Source organism: Mustela nivalis (genome assembly GCF_964662115.1).
Source record: "Mustela nivalis genome assembly, chromosome: 18".
Classification (NCBI taxonomy): Eukaryota; Metazoa; Chordata; class Mammalia; order Carnivora; family Mustelidae; genus Mustela; species Mustela nivalis.
Genome location: NC_139037.1, coordinates 29,738,975 through 29,752,407, shown reverse-complemented (window position 1 = coordinate 29,752,407; position 13,433 = coordinate 29,738,975). Strand labels below are relative to the sequence as shown.

Below are 13,433 nucleotides of genomic sequence, written 5' to 3'. Positions count from 1 at the left end.
ACCTGGAACCCCTGGTTGTAACATACCCAGCATCCCCCCACGCCCACCCTGGCTGGGCTGTCTGAGAACATCACGCATAGGAACGGGAAGTCTGTCTTGGGGAAAGTGGTAGGGGTAGGCCTGGGAAAGATCCCAGGGAGAGGGCAGCGAGGGCCAGCCTTTGTGTGGAGAGACCCATGACCTCAGTAGGGCTTAGCCAGGGCCTTTCCCGGACCCCATCCCAGTGACAGCTCATGCCTACCCTCTGATCCTGGGGTCTAGTACTGAACCCGCACAGCAACATGTGACTAAGGAAGGGGTCCCCACCTCCAAGGCCACCGCTGCCTAATCCTCATGGAAATACTTCTTGAGAGTCCTTTACCTGCACTCTCTCTTGACCTGCCCACACCCTCCAAAGGTATCTCTGTACCTATCCCAAGAGTAAATTTGTTTTTTTTTTTTAAGATTTTATTTATTTATTTGACAGAGAGAAATCACAAGTAAGCAGAGAGGCAGGCAGAGAGAGGAGGAAGCAGGCTCCCTGGTGAGCAGAGAGCATGATGTGGGGCTCGATCCCAGGACCCTGGGATCATGACCTGAGCCGAAGGCAGAGGCTTTAACCCACTGAGCCAGCCAGGTGCCCCTGGTTTTTTTTTTAAGATTTTATTTATTTATTTGACAGAGAGAGAGAGCACAGGCAAGCAGGGAAAGTGGCAGGCAGAGGGAGATGCAGCCCAGCCCCACCCACCAGCAGGGAGCCTGATGTGCGAGAGGCTTGATCCCAAGAGGTTGGGATCATGACCTGAGCCTAAGGCAGATACTTAACCGACTGAGCCACCCCGACCCCCCTGTTTTCTTTCTTATTGAAAGAAAATGATAAATGACATTCTTTCATCTTTAGTTATTTATTACTTATCTTGAACAAGGTTATTACTTATCTGTTTACTTATTTGATTATAATATGGTAAAGACCTGTGTACCCACCACCAAATTCTTTGTGTGTTCCTGACTTTTCCATCACTTTGCTTCCCTCACCCTATCTTGAATCTTTTTTTTAAAAAGATTTATTTATTGATTTATTTATTGAGAGAGAGAACAGGGGGAGGGGCAGAGGGACAGGGAGAGGGAGAATCCCAAGCAGATCCTGTGCTGAGCGTGGAGCCGGACGCAGGTCTCCATCCCAGGTCTCCATCCCAGGACCCTGAGATCAAAACCTGAGCCAAAACTGAGAGTCAGATGCTTAACTACTGAGCCACCCAGGTGCCTACCTGCCCTCCGTCCTGAATCTTGAGTTTACCATTCCTTTGCTTTTCTAATAAATCATCTTCTTTATTATAGTTTTCTAAAAGACTATAATAAAAATCTAAATAATAGATTTAGATTTCATATTTTTACCTAACTTAAGAGAACGTTCTGCTGTAGGTAATCTTCCAGAAGGCCATAATATTTTTTTCTCATTATATTGCTAAAATTCATCCATACTGTATCGTAGAGCTATGGTCCATTTGTCTTATATAATATAATATAATACCTATTATAATCATCTCTATTACATTCCATATGTATTTATTTATTTATTATGTTACTGGACATGTGAGTTGTTACCAGCTTTCCCCTACTTTGAACATTCTTGCACATGTCTCCTGGAAAACCATGTGAATGTAGCAATTTACAATCCCAACACCAACAAATATATGAAGATCCTATTGATCCATATCTTCTCCAACACTTGGCATGATCAGACTTTGTAACTGTTTCCAACCAAAATGTTATTAAGTGGTATCTCACTGTGGTCTGTTTATTTTTACTGGCTATCCAAGTATGGTTTAGAATGATCAGGGCTGAGGTGGGGATTATACCACAAGGGAGCTTTCAGGATTTCTTTTCTTTCTTTTAAGATTTTTTTTTTTTATTTATTTGACAGAGAGATCACAAGTAGGCAGAGAGGCAGGTGGGGGTAGGGGGAAAGCAGGCTCCCTGCTGAGCAGAGAGCCCGATGTGGGGCTCGATCCCAGGACCCTGAGATCACGACCCGAGCCGAAGGCAGAGGCTTATCCCCACTGAGCCACCCTGGTGCCCCAACTTTAAGGATTTCTTAAAGCACAGTATGCTTGCAAAGCCTCTCCTGATTAGGATCATGTCATTGTCTTGGTCACCTCTGGGTCCCCAGTAGCCTACACAGGGCCTGGTACCTCATCATTATCATTGTTATCACCATCAAAACAACAACAAAAATAAGAGAAATAAGAGATAACATTTACCGAGTGCCAGGGCGCCTGGGTGGCTCAGTGGGTTAAAGCCTCTGCCTTCTGCTCAGGTCATGATCCCAGGGTCTTGGGATCCAGCCCCGAATAGGGCTCTCTGCTCAGCAGGGAGCCTGCTTCCTCCTCTCTCTGCCTACTCGTGATCTATGTCTGTCAAATAAATAAATAAAATCTTTTTTATTTTTTATTTTTTTTTAAAGATTTTATTTATTTATTTGACAGACAGAGATCACAAGTAGGCAGAGAGGCAGGCAGAGAGAGAGAGAGAGAAAGAGGGAAGCAGGCTTCCTGCGGAGCAGAGAGCCCGATGTGGGGCTCGATCCCAGGACCCTGAGATCACGACCCGAGCTGAAGGCAGCAGCCCAAACCACTGAGCCACCCAGGCGGCCCAATAAAATCTTTTTTAAAAAATTTACTGAGTGCCTACTAAGTGCCAGGTGTTATGCTAAGAAACACCTTTCTTTACTTTCATTAGCTCATTTTTATTGTTCCAGAAACCCTACAAGGTAGATTCTATATTACTCCCCTATGAAAGACAAGAGACTGATATTAAGTATCTTTCCCAGAATTACACAAGTAGTATAGGATGGAGCCAGGATCCGAACCTTGGTATCTGACACCCGAGCCCTTACCTATTCTATCAGAGGTGTCAGATCAGTTCTTCTTGAACCGTGCCTTTACCTTTCCATAACCAGAGGCAGGGTCAGCTGCTGTAGCCTGTTTTCTCTCCTATCAAGTATATTTAAAATGTACACACACTTTGCCTATAAACAAAGCTTAAGTATTTTTATAATTTTACTCTAGTCAAATATAACTCATTGAATTTATGATTGGCTAAAATTCTTGGCAGTCATTCCACACAGGCAGAGAACTCTCACTGTTCTCAAATGTCATGAAATGTCCTCCTTTACCGACAAGTCCCCCAAAATCGTTGTTCTATTTTTTTTCTTGTCAGTCGCACTTATTATCTCTAACAGACCTTATCATTTACTAAATATTGTATCGTACTATTGATGTGCAGGGCAGGAGAATTTGTCCACTTAGTTCTGTCTGTATCTTTAATGGGTTTAGTACTTATGTATCCCTAGTGCCTTAGGTTGAGCCTGGCACAAAGCAGCAGCTCAGCAAATATTTTGAGTGAATGGAATCAGGGTGTGCTTCTGCGAATGAATGAATGAGTGAGCGAATGAGTGAGTGAATGAATGAATGAGTGAATGAATGAATGATTTGTGTGTGAATGAGTGAATGAGTGAACAAACCCATGCTATTTTGTCATTTTATTTTTCATTTTGGGGCCAATTATTTTTTCAGTTTTCGGGTTTCAAACTTTTCTCTGAGCCTGGGAGGCCTGAGATTTCATGCCCAAACACCTGCAGGATAAAACATTCCTAAAGGTCCAAAACAATGTTTCATTGCCTTCTCCTTTATCTCTTAAAACACCAACATCCACCACGAGCCGCCTGCCTCAAATGAGGCTGTTTGGCAACGAGGCAGGAGGCTCATCAAAACAAAACAAAACGAGAAATTCCTGGCAGCTTGACTGTAGCGATTTTTCCAGCCGTGTACATGGGCGTCCAGGTCCAGCGCACCTCATTACGGGCGCACGGAGTGTCTGACAGATGTGCGACAGGCCCGAACCCCTGGCTCTTACTCCTCTTTCCAGACTGGGGTGCGGCAGATAAGGGCATGGCTCAGGAGCCATCCCTCCTCGTCCAGCGTCTGTGGCTCAGTTCCCAGAGCCGAGCCAAGCGGGTAATTATAGCTTCCCTCTGCAGCGTGCGGGGCAGGAGGCTGATTTAGGAAAGGAAGCCTGCTTTCTGTCTCCAGTCTGGCTCTGACTCACGGAACCAGGGAGTCCCAGAAGCGCTACCCGCAGAGGGCGGTGAGCAGCTGGGGGGTGGGAGGTGAGGGTGGCCAGGCGAGCCAAGCTGAAAGCCCCGAGAAGGAGGAAACTCCCCGCTTGGCCTGGAAGAACCTGCAGCTGGAGCCGGAGGAAGTGAGGTTCAGAGCAGCTGCTGTTCCAGCAAAGGCACGGCCAGGGCTGCCCCCGTGCAAGGGGGCCCCCGGCCATGTGGGGACGTCAAATAAAATGGGCTAGTGATTCTCATATTCAGAATTAATTGGGGGGGGGGGACCCCGAATCACCACTGGAAGGAAGGCTGCCTTTGTATGAGATGCCGGTGGCTTTGGTTACTTTGACGGGGGTGGGTGGGGGGGCGGGGCGGGGTTGGGTTGATGGAGTCTGGAGTGATGAGCTCTCTGCTCATTTGCTTTCCCTCTTTGGCAAGAGAGGCGGCTAATTAGGTCTTTACAAGCCACAGAGGCCGACTGACCTGGGAGTGGCGTCAGCTACAGGGAGGGTAACAGGCCACTCCGGGAGGGACTTCGATGCCACCCTAGGTGGGTCACCGGAGGTCATTTGCCCCTCCTCCTGTCTCCAGCAGCTTCTCCTTCCTCCCCTGACAGGCAGCCAGACCTGACGGCCAGCCAGCCAGAGACAACTTGACCTCCTCCTGCAGGCCCTGCGGGCCAGGAGATTCCGGTTCCCATCCCTCCCCCTTCCCGCTGAGTCACCCCCCTCCCAGTCAGGTGATCCTCCCCTGGGCCCTTCAGAGAGCACCTTGACCTATATTGCAAACTCTCCATTACAGCAGATTCTCATTGTCCTGAGAGAGGGCCTGCCAGGCCAGTGGGCACAGAGCCCGAGTGTCGCTGGGGGCAGCCCCAGGCTGCAGACAAGGCACCCGGGCAGGGGGAGGGGGGTCGTCCCACTCCAAGATTACCAGAACAGCACCAGACAGGCCTGAAAATGGAAAGTCAGGCGGGCGGCTGGAGGCTGTGTGTGCAGGGCAGAGGCAAGAAGGGGTGGCGAGACTTAGCTGGGAAAGCTGACAGCCACTGGGAGACACGCTTCTTCCCCTCCTGCGCTGGGCTCCGTGGCTCCGGGCCAGGCCCTGACTGAGCAGACTGCTGGGGACCAGAGGTGGGGGACAGACATAGTCTCCCTCCAGGGCTGAGTGACGTCACTGCCCACAAGGAAGGGGAGAGGTGGGAAACAGTGCAAATGGTAGCATGAACTTTGATGACTCATCCAGATCACCCCCTTTGAGAAAATGTTCCTCCCAACGGGGAACACGTTCTTGTCCCCAGATTATCCACAAAATGGCCTCTACTGACTTTGTCTATGGGTTCTTTGTGCCGTGGTTGCCTGGGCAGTCTTTGTGTCCTCTGGGTGTGGGGGTAACAGCGGGGGGTGGGGGGGAGCTGTAGGAAAGCATTAAAAGGGAACTGTTCAGAATCAAACGTTAAGCCTCATCCTTGGGCATCAAGCCTGTACAAAGCGGTATTAAGTGAAAATTGCAGTTCCTGTCGAATTAGAAAGGGCACTGAACTTGGAGTCATTCTTCAAAGCCTGACTTTACCAGCGAGTAGCTCTGTGACCTCGGCAAGTCACTCTAAGCCTCAGTCCCCAATCTGTCTTAATGGGTGTATAAATAAAACCACATTAGATCAGGTGCCATGTGTAAAAATATTCTATCAATTATACAGAATGATGCGTAGCTATGTGACATTCTCTAGGTTGTTAAGCCTCTCCCCACTCCCCATCTGAGAGGATGGTTTTACTTGTTGGATGTCCCAGGCATAGAAGAGCCTGCCCCTGTTTACAAACATAGATAGAAAACCATAGCCCCAGCTCGAGTGGGGTCTACCAAGTCTCACAGCCCATGTAGTGTGTTTGCCCATCACCCACAGATTACTTGTACATCGTTTTCTTCTTTTAGATCAAGAAAAGCTATGCATGTATCATGACTTGGATAAAAACCTGCAGAGCGGAGCCAAGTCCTGTTTTTAAATCAGAATGTAAACGTATGAAGTTGCTGCCTGGTGCACAGCAGAGACTAGTCATCAGAGTTGGGGCTCGTGAGCTGGATAGAAGGACAAAGGGTCGAAGAGGGATGGAGTGAAGGGAGAAACAAAGGAAGTTCAGTGACTATAGGAGTTGAGCTGGAATTACTAGGAAGCTCATTACGCTCGAACTTCAGGACGTTTCACTTACATGTATCCCTTCCAAGGCCTGGCCTCTCATTTTGAATTCATGTATTCCTTTCCTAAGGAGAGCCCCCAGTATTGAGAGCCCCCCCCCCACCGCCCGCACCCCTACCTCCAAACGTGGATCTGCCCCCTTTTCGGTAGGTCTCCAAGAGACCTAATCCTTGTTCATGCTCAGGATTCATAAGCGCAAAAGAAATGCAAGTGGTGTAGGGGCTGTGGTATCTTCAGGTCATCTCCACCATAAACTCCGGGCCTGCAATTTGCAGGAAGATCCGTATCTTCCTGGGCAAGAACAGCACTGTAAGGAATGGGATGTAGAAAGAGGGTAGAGGTCAGCAATGTGCAGAATTACAGGACCAGTTCCAGCTTCCAGAATCCCCCTCTGGTAGACCCAGGACTCTTCTGTTTCCTGGCTTGAATCTGATTGCACGGCCTGGAGTAGAGGAGAAATGGCATGCACTCTGGAATTCTCTCAGTAGTCCTGACTACTCTTTCCGGAGTCTTCTTCACTAACCAGCTGCCGTGGCCTTGGAGTTACTTAACCTCTCTGGGCCAACCATGGAAGATAATGGCAGGTGATTGCACAGCAACTCGCTGAAACACTGCCTCGTCTACCCCTGTATTCCCCTGAGTACAATGTCTAGTAATTATGGTTTTATGTTAAGAGCACAAATTTACATAGTGCTTGCAGATGGACGAACTGAAGTGCAGAGCTGTTAGAAGCCTTTCCCCCAGATTATCCAGCTAGAAAGTGGCAGAGCTGTGATTCAGAATCAAGCAGTCTGGCTCCAGAGTCCCCCTTTCCCAATCACTATGCCCCATATGCTCAATAAATAACAAAATCAATAGACTTTGCTTTTTAGAACAGTTTTAGGCTTACAGAAGAATTGAGCAGATCACACAGAGAGTTGGATGAATGAAGTAAAACAGCAAATGGAGAGTCCCTTGATTGAGATCGTGATTCATTACCTAGGGTACGTGGGAATGGAGCTCACGCTTGTGAGGTCTCTGTGTGCACAGGATTTCAGACAGATTGCCCCATCTAATTCTCAGAGCAGCCTCATTAAGTAGGGAGCATTCATCCTATCTTGCAATGAAAAAGCTAAGGCTCAGAGAGGCCCCGGGGCTTGCCCTACATCACACAGCAGATGAAGGGCTAAGTCTAAAACATTCTGATATGTCTGACCCTCAAGAACACATTTGCCCTTCTGACATCAGCAGCAGCAGCAGCAGCAAAAGATATTTTGTCTCATGTTTATTAACCTCACACTGCTCTCTAGTGCCTTATAGTTTCAAAAATACTTTGTATCTACTTTTGTCTTTTGGTCCTCCCTACTGCCCAGAAAAGTAGGTAAGGCAGTGATCATGATTCCATTTGATAAATGAAGCTACTCAGACTTCAAAAATTAAGGTCATATGATGGGGGTGCCTGGATGGCCCAGTCTGCCTTTGACTCAGGCCATGATCTCAGGGTCCTGGGATCCAGCCCCATGCTGGGCTCCCTGCTCTGCAGGAAGTCTGCTTCTCCCTCTCCCTCTCCTCTTTGTCTCTCTGTGTGTCCGCTCTCTCTCTCTAATAAATAAATAAAATCTTAAAAAAAAAATTAAGGTCCTATGTTAAGTGTTGAGGTAGAGTCAGAAAAGAAACACAAATCTGTTGACTCTTTTTTTTTTTAAGATTTAATTTATTAGAGAGAGCAGAGAGGGAGAAGCAGGCTCCCCACAGAGCAGGGAGCCCAATGATGTGGGGCTCAATCCCAGGACCCTAGAATCATGACCTGAGCTGAAGGCAGTGCTCAACAGACTGAGCCACTCAGGCGCCCCCAAATCTGTTGATTCTTAACCTACTCTGTGTTCCTCCCTTCTCACGGAAGCGTCCCTCCTATTATATACCAGTTCATGGTACGTCCACTCTTGCTAAGCCCACACAGAGGAAATACCTTCCTTGTTAGATAGAAGTCCTCAAGGGGCTGCCCCTCCTTCCAGGAGTCTACCAAGAGAATTTTTCCAAAATCCAAGCTTCGATTGCTGAAATGGCCTGTTTCTCAGTGCTGACCCCACTTCCGCTCAGCATGTTGGCCTGTTAGATCAGCACCCAGAGCGCATACACTTGGCCGGCCTGAATCTGAGCTGGTCTGGGATCCACCAGGCAATTTACACGCTGATCTTGGTGCCCAGTTAGAACACTTGAACCAGAAGTTCAGGTTTCATAATGTTTGTATTTGGGAAATAAAACGAGGTTTCCCAAGTGTGCTGGTCAAAGAATTCAAAGAAGCAGAGTGAAAAGGTATAAATACCAGCAAAAAAAAACCCACCCCACAATAAATAGCTCTTTCCCCAAGGACGGCTGGAACACATAGTGCTGCAGGCTTAAGTAGCAGGGAACACCCACTGCTTCATTTTCAAATTAGGTTTTACTACTTGCATTTACTAGGACACAGTTCAGATGAAGAACTGGGCTCCATCACTGTTAGCTCAGAGGAAAAGAAGAAAGGTTCATGATCTAGTTAAAGGTACAATGCCACACTACACACACACATACGCCCATGCACACTCACCACCATCACACCCCACACCTTACCCATGGTGTGGGTATACTGTCGCATTTGGGGGGGAAGAAAAGTCATCTCGTTTAGTGTCCTGCTTCCCAGATGGGCTACCCTACATCTATTCTAGATTTTCTTTTTAAAAAGAAGACTATGTTTCATCTCTGAGAGTATTTAAGAAAGGAAATGTATATATGTTCATTCCAAAATGTGTGTACATAAAGGAAAGACAGTGTCCAAACTTTTGAGGTCCCTTCCAGCTTTTAAGTATTCAGCCACTCTTGTCACAAAAAGTGCTACTTTGTGTGTGTGTGTTTATTAAAGTTTTTATTTATCAGAGAGAGAAGGAGAAAGCACGGTTGCATAAGCAGGAGGAGTGGCAGGCAGATGGAGAAGCAGGTTCCCTGCTGAGCAGGGAGCCCAATGCTGGTTGCAGTCCCAGGACCCTGGGATCATGACCCGAGCCGAAGGCACTCAACCAACTGAGCCACTCAGGCATCTCTACTTTGTGTCTGTTGATTGTTGAAGTTAATTGTCACCCTGAGGCTTGGGCCTGACCAGTTCCTTTATTTAACAAATCTTCAGTGAGCATTTAACACAGACCAGGCACCACCCTGGCGCTGAAGAGGTAAGGCAGACAGAAAGCCTTACCCCATGGAGCTTATGTGCTAGTGAGGGTAGAGGAGAAAAGTTAGTAGAATATGATAAGTGTATCGTCTGACATAAGTGATAAAGGAGAAGAATGAAGCAGGGAAGGCACTAGGGAATGTGGGATGGAGGGGGGGAGGGTCACAATTTTAAGGTGGTTAGGGACAGCCTCACTGAGAAAGTACTGTCTGAACAAAGTCCTGGAGGAGGGAATGATACAGAGGTGGCCCTTTGGGTCAAGTAAATAAGCCCTATGGCACTAATTTGAGAGGAAGGCCTTTTAAATCTCCAGATGTCCTTTTCACTTACTAATCACGATCCCTACAATTCTGTTAACGATCCTACACACTTTTACGTTAAAAGGCTAAAGTAAAAATAGACAGTTACCAACTTCAGAAAGCATTGTGTGAATTTACCCGATACTTTTGTAAATACTAAAGAGAGAGGAGGGCAAGGTGATTGGACCGGAGGAGGTGTGTGTGGAGGTAACAGGTTTGGGGAAGTGTGGAGAGGAAGTAAGAACCTGCTGGGAGAGCGTGGATTGTCACTGCCAGGAGAGCAGGACTGGGTCCCTTTCCTGTCTCCTACCGGGATCACATGGCCCCCCATCCCGAGAATGGTCCTGGGGCCCTCCTCCTGCTCCTTCTCACCGTGGTGGTGAGTGAGGTGGCCTGGGATTCAGGAATAGACTGATGTGGGGTTTAATAGTGCAGCTGAGGGGCTTGGAGCATTGGGCGTTGTGCTGTAACTAGGGACACATGGGAAAGCGGCTCTGGGACTTGTAACGCTATTAGTCTATGGTTAATTTAACAACCCGCGGAAAATAAATGAGTCAGGAAACTGTGAACGTTTCCTCTTTAGTCAGTGCAGGAAAGCAGCATCATTTATGATGACACCCACCTCATCTTTTGAATGAGATTGTCCCCTATCGCTGTGTCCTAAGTTTACCATGGTTGCCATAAGCTCAGTCCTCAAAACTGCTTCTGTAGCCGTAGTAAGCAATAGAAGACCGTGGGTCACAAACTCCAACACCTAGAGGGAACAGACAGCAGTGGGCACAAGTAGTGGGGACCAGTGGGGACTACAACAAATGGGAGAGCACATGCCTCCCTTCAGCTCCTGGGTATGTGATCAACTGAGTTGGAGAGCTCAGTGTTGCTAGAATTTCTCAGTCTCAATAGAAGGTGGAAATCCAGATTTTTAGATAGGACCTTCTGATTTTTAAATGTTGGCAACTCTCTGCCTGCCTCTCCGCCTACTTGTGATCTCTGTCTGCCAAATAAATAAATAAAATAAAAAACAAAAAATAAATGTTGGCAACTAATTCAAGATAGTGGGATACACTGTGCAGGCCAATTTTTTTTTTCTTTTTCTTTTTTTCTTTTTTTTTTTTTTTAAGATCTTATTTATTTATTTGACAGGGATCACAAGCAGGCAGAGAGGCAGGCAGAGAGAGGGGGAAGCAGGCTCCCTGCTAAGCAGAGAGCCGGATGCAGGGCTTGATCCCAGGACCCTAAGATCATGACCTGAGCTGAAGGCAGAAGCTTAACCCACTGAGCCACCCAGGCGCCCCACTCCCCTTTTTTAAAAAAGATTTTATTTCTTTATTAGAGAGAGAGATCACAAGCAGAGAGGCAGGCAGAGGGAGAGGGGGAATATGTAGGCTAATTTCTTAATCTCTACTACAAAACAGATAATTTTGGTGCCTTGTGGACCATGATAGGAAAGGTGGGCAAAGGTGGGACATCTGATCAACCTGACAGTTTGAGAAGGTATATTTTTTAGGGAGTTGACTTCTGCCAAGTGGACCCCTTTATCAAGGTTCACCCTCATCTATTTAACCCAATGGGTTATTCTGGAAAAACTAATTCCATCTGAGTAGTCCTAGTGCAGGGAGAAAATGCTAAGCTGAGAAGCCACAGGCTTTGGTCCAAATGTTGGTTCTCGCACAAACTCACTGTGCAAACTTGGTAGGTCTCAGCCTCTCAGGGTTTCATCTCTTCATCTGCAGAATGAGGGGCTGGATTTAAGGGTTTTCAAAGTATGTCCCTCCAAGCCCAGGAAGACTTCAGAAATGCCTGTGAGGGGTGGGGAAGGTTGGAAGGATCCCAGGGCTTGCAGAAAGACAGTTCAGCCTTTGTTCTGTTTTCTCTTTGGGGCTTCTGCTTTTTCTGTGTTTTACATCTTGAGATTCTGCCAAAAATAAAAAAAATTTAAACTTTTTGAAGAAAGAGTTTTCCTGCTTTCAAAAAAGCTTCAAAATCGCCGAATTAGTTTATCAGCTCTAGTATAAAGCGTTATCAGTAGAGGTTTGCACTATGGAGGGCTGCCGCTCACCAGAAGGATAGTTCTTTCCTCCCTTTGCCTACCACTGCTTGTCTGGTTACAGTTGCCGCTGCTGGCTCCAACCTTGGGCATAAATCAAATCAACAGGTAGCCAACAAATATTAGAGGGGAGAGTCTGACACATTACCCAACTCAATAGCTTGCTTGGGGGGGATTTTCTTTCTTGGTTTTGGTGAACAGATGTGTGCTTTTTGTGATATTATCTTGATCGTGTACAATACAGTCGTATTTGCTACTGAAAAACTTTCCCTGCTTCACACGATTTGGCAAATACATCAACCTTTCACAAGTTTGAAAATCACTCAGCTGACTTTCAAAAATGAGCCATAATTTACTGATAACCTAATAGGTACTAACTTTGTGGATATCACCACTAAGCTTCAGATTATTAACCCTGCAAAGGAGATATTTTTGTTTCTGTTTTACTGGTGAATCAGGAAGCTAAGGGGAGATAAGGTTCAAGATTTACCTGGATCACACAGGTTTTCAACCCATACCTGTCCCAGCAAATTCTCAGCCAGATAATCTACCAAAGGTTGTTTCTAGCCTTGAGAAATTAGGAGGCAGGGGTTCTGGGTGTTTTAAGCTGTCCTAGGATCTACTGCAAAACTGCTGTCAATTTTCCACCTTCCCAGAGCCTCTCATCTACTGAAAACCTTGAGTGGAAGCTTGTTGAACTCACAATTACTCAAGTTTGCTGTCCTAATCTTGACTGACTGGAGAGTCTCTGAATTTGAATAGTCTCTTCCACGGTCTCAACATCACCATTGGGAAATGAAAAAAATTTAGATCTGGGGGTGGAAATAGACTTTTGGGGATGAATAAGTGGATTTTTCAGAGTTATTTCTGTGTTTGGCTGAGCTGAGTTTCCCCTGCTGCAAAGGAAATGGCTTTCCCTGTTTGTTGATCTACCTACCGTTCTGGTCTAATGGATTCAGTTTCCCTAGTAGCCGGTGTGTGCCAAGAGTGTGGCACAAGGCAAGCATTGATTGTATACAGTTTTTGTTTTGTTATGTTTTTGTTAAGCACTTTGCTGGGCACATAGTATAACCTAGATTAGTGTTTCTAATTACTGTAACCACTGGAAATTTTTTTTTTTTCTTAAAAGCTCACCTGCAAGACAGAAGACCAGTAATTTTCCTTTGCACACTGTAACATTTCCAGGGAATGTTTATGAAAAAACAACAATGGAAACAGACACCAGAGGTGTTATGATTCTTGATTCTCATCTTATGGGCAGGAAAAAAATTGCTGATCATTTATTCTCTTGGCCAGTGGCAGAGCCTGGACTATAACTCAAATATTTCTACTTCTAATCATGTGTCCTCTCCATTTTATTAGAGTCATTTGGCTTTTCTTACTGGAGGGGAAACCGATGGACTTTCAGCATTGACCTCGCTTATGTTAACATTTCTGATGGTGATTTTTGAAAAATAAAGGAAAAAAGCCTCTTTCTTAATTGAATGGCTTGATGCAAAAAAACATTTTTCCATTAAAAAAAAAAGTGGAGGTCCCAATCATAAATAAGGTCTTAAAGTTTAGAGTTTGCCATTACGAAAACTATGGGCAACTGGGGTGCCTGGGTGGCCCAGTGGGTT

At 46.2% G+C, this 13,433-nt stretch overlaps 1 protein-coding gene and 1 long non-coding RNA gene across 2 annotated transcripts in view; one reads left to right on the top strand and one right to left on the bottom strand.

The window, feature by feature from the left end:
• Positions 1–13,433, top strand: part of CHD9 (chromodomain helicase DNA binding protein 9) — a 221,324-nt gene that overhangs the window by 29,493 nt on the left and 178,398 nt on the right. The window lies entirely within an intron of this gene.
• LOC309853743 lies at positions 5,761–10,707 on the bottom strand. The gene is made up of 2 exons (XR_014305915.1): positions 10,390–10,707; positions 5,761–6,594 (listed from the first exon to the last, which is right to left on the bottom strand). It is a non-coding gene; the product is annotated as an uncharacterized lncRNA (long non-coding RNA).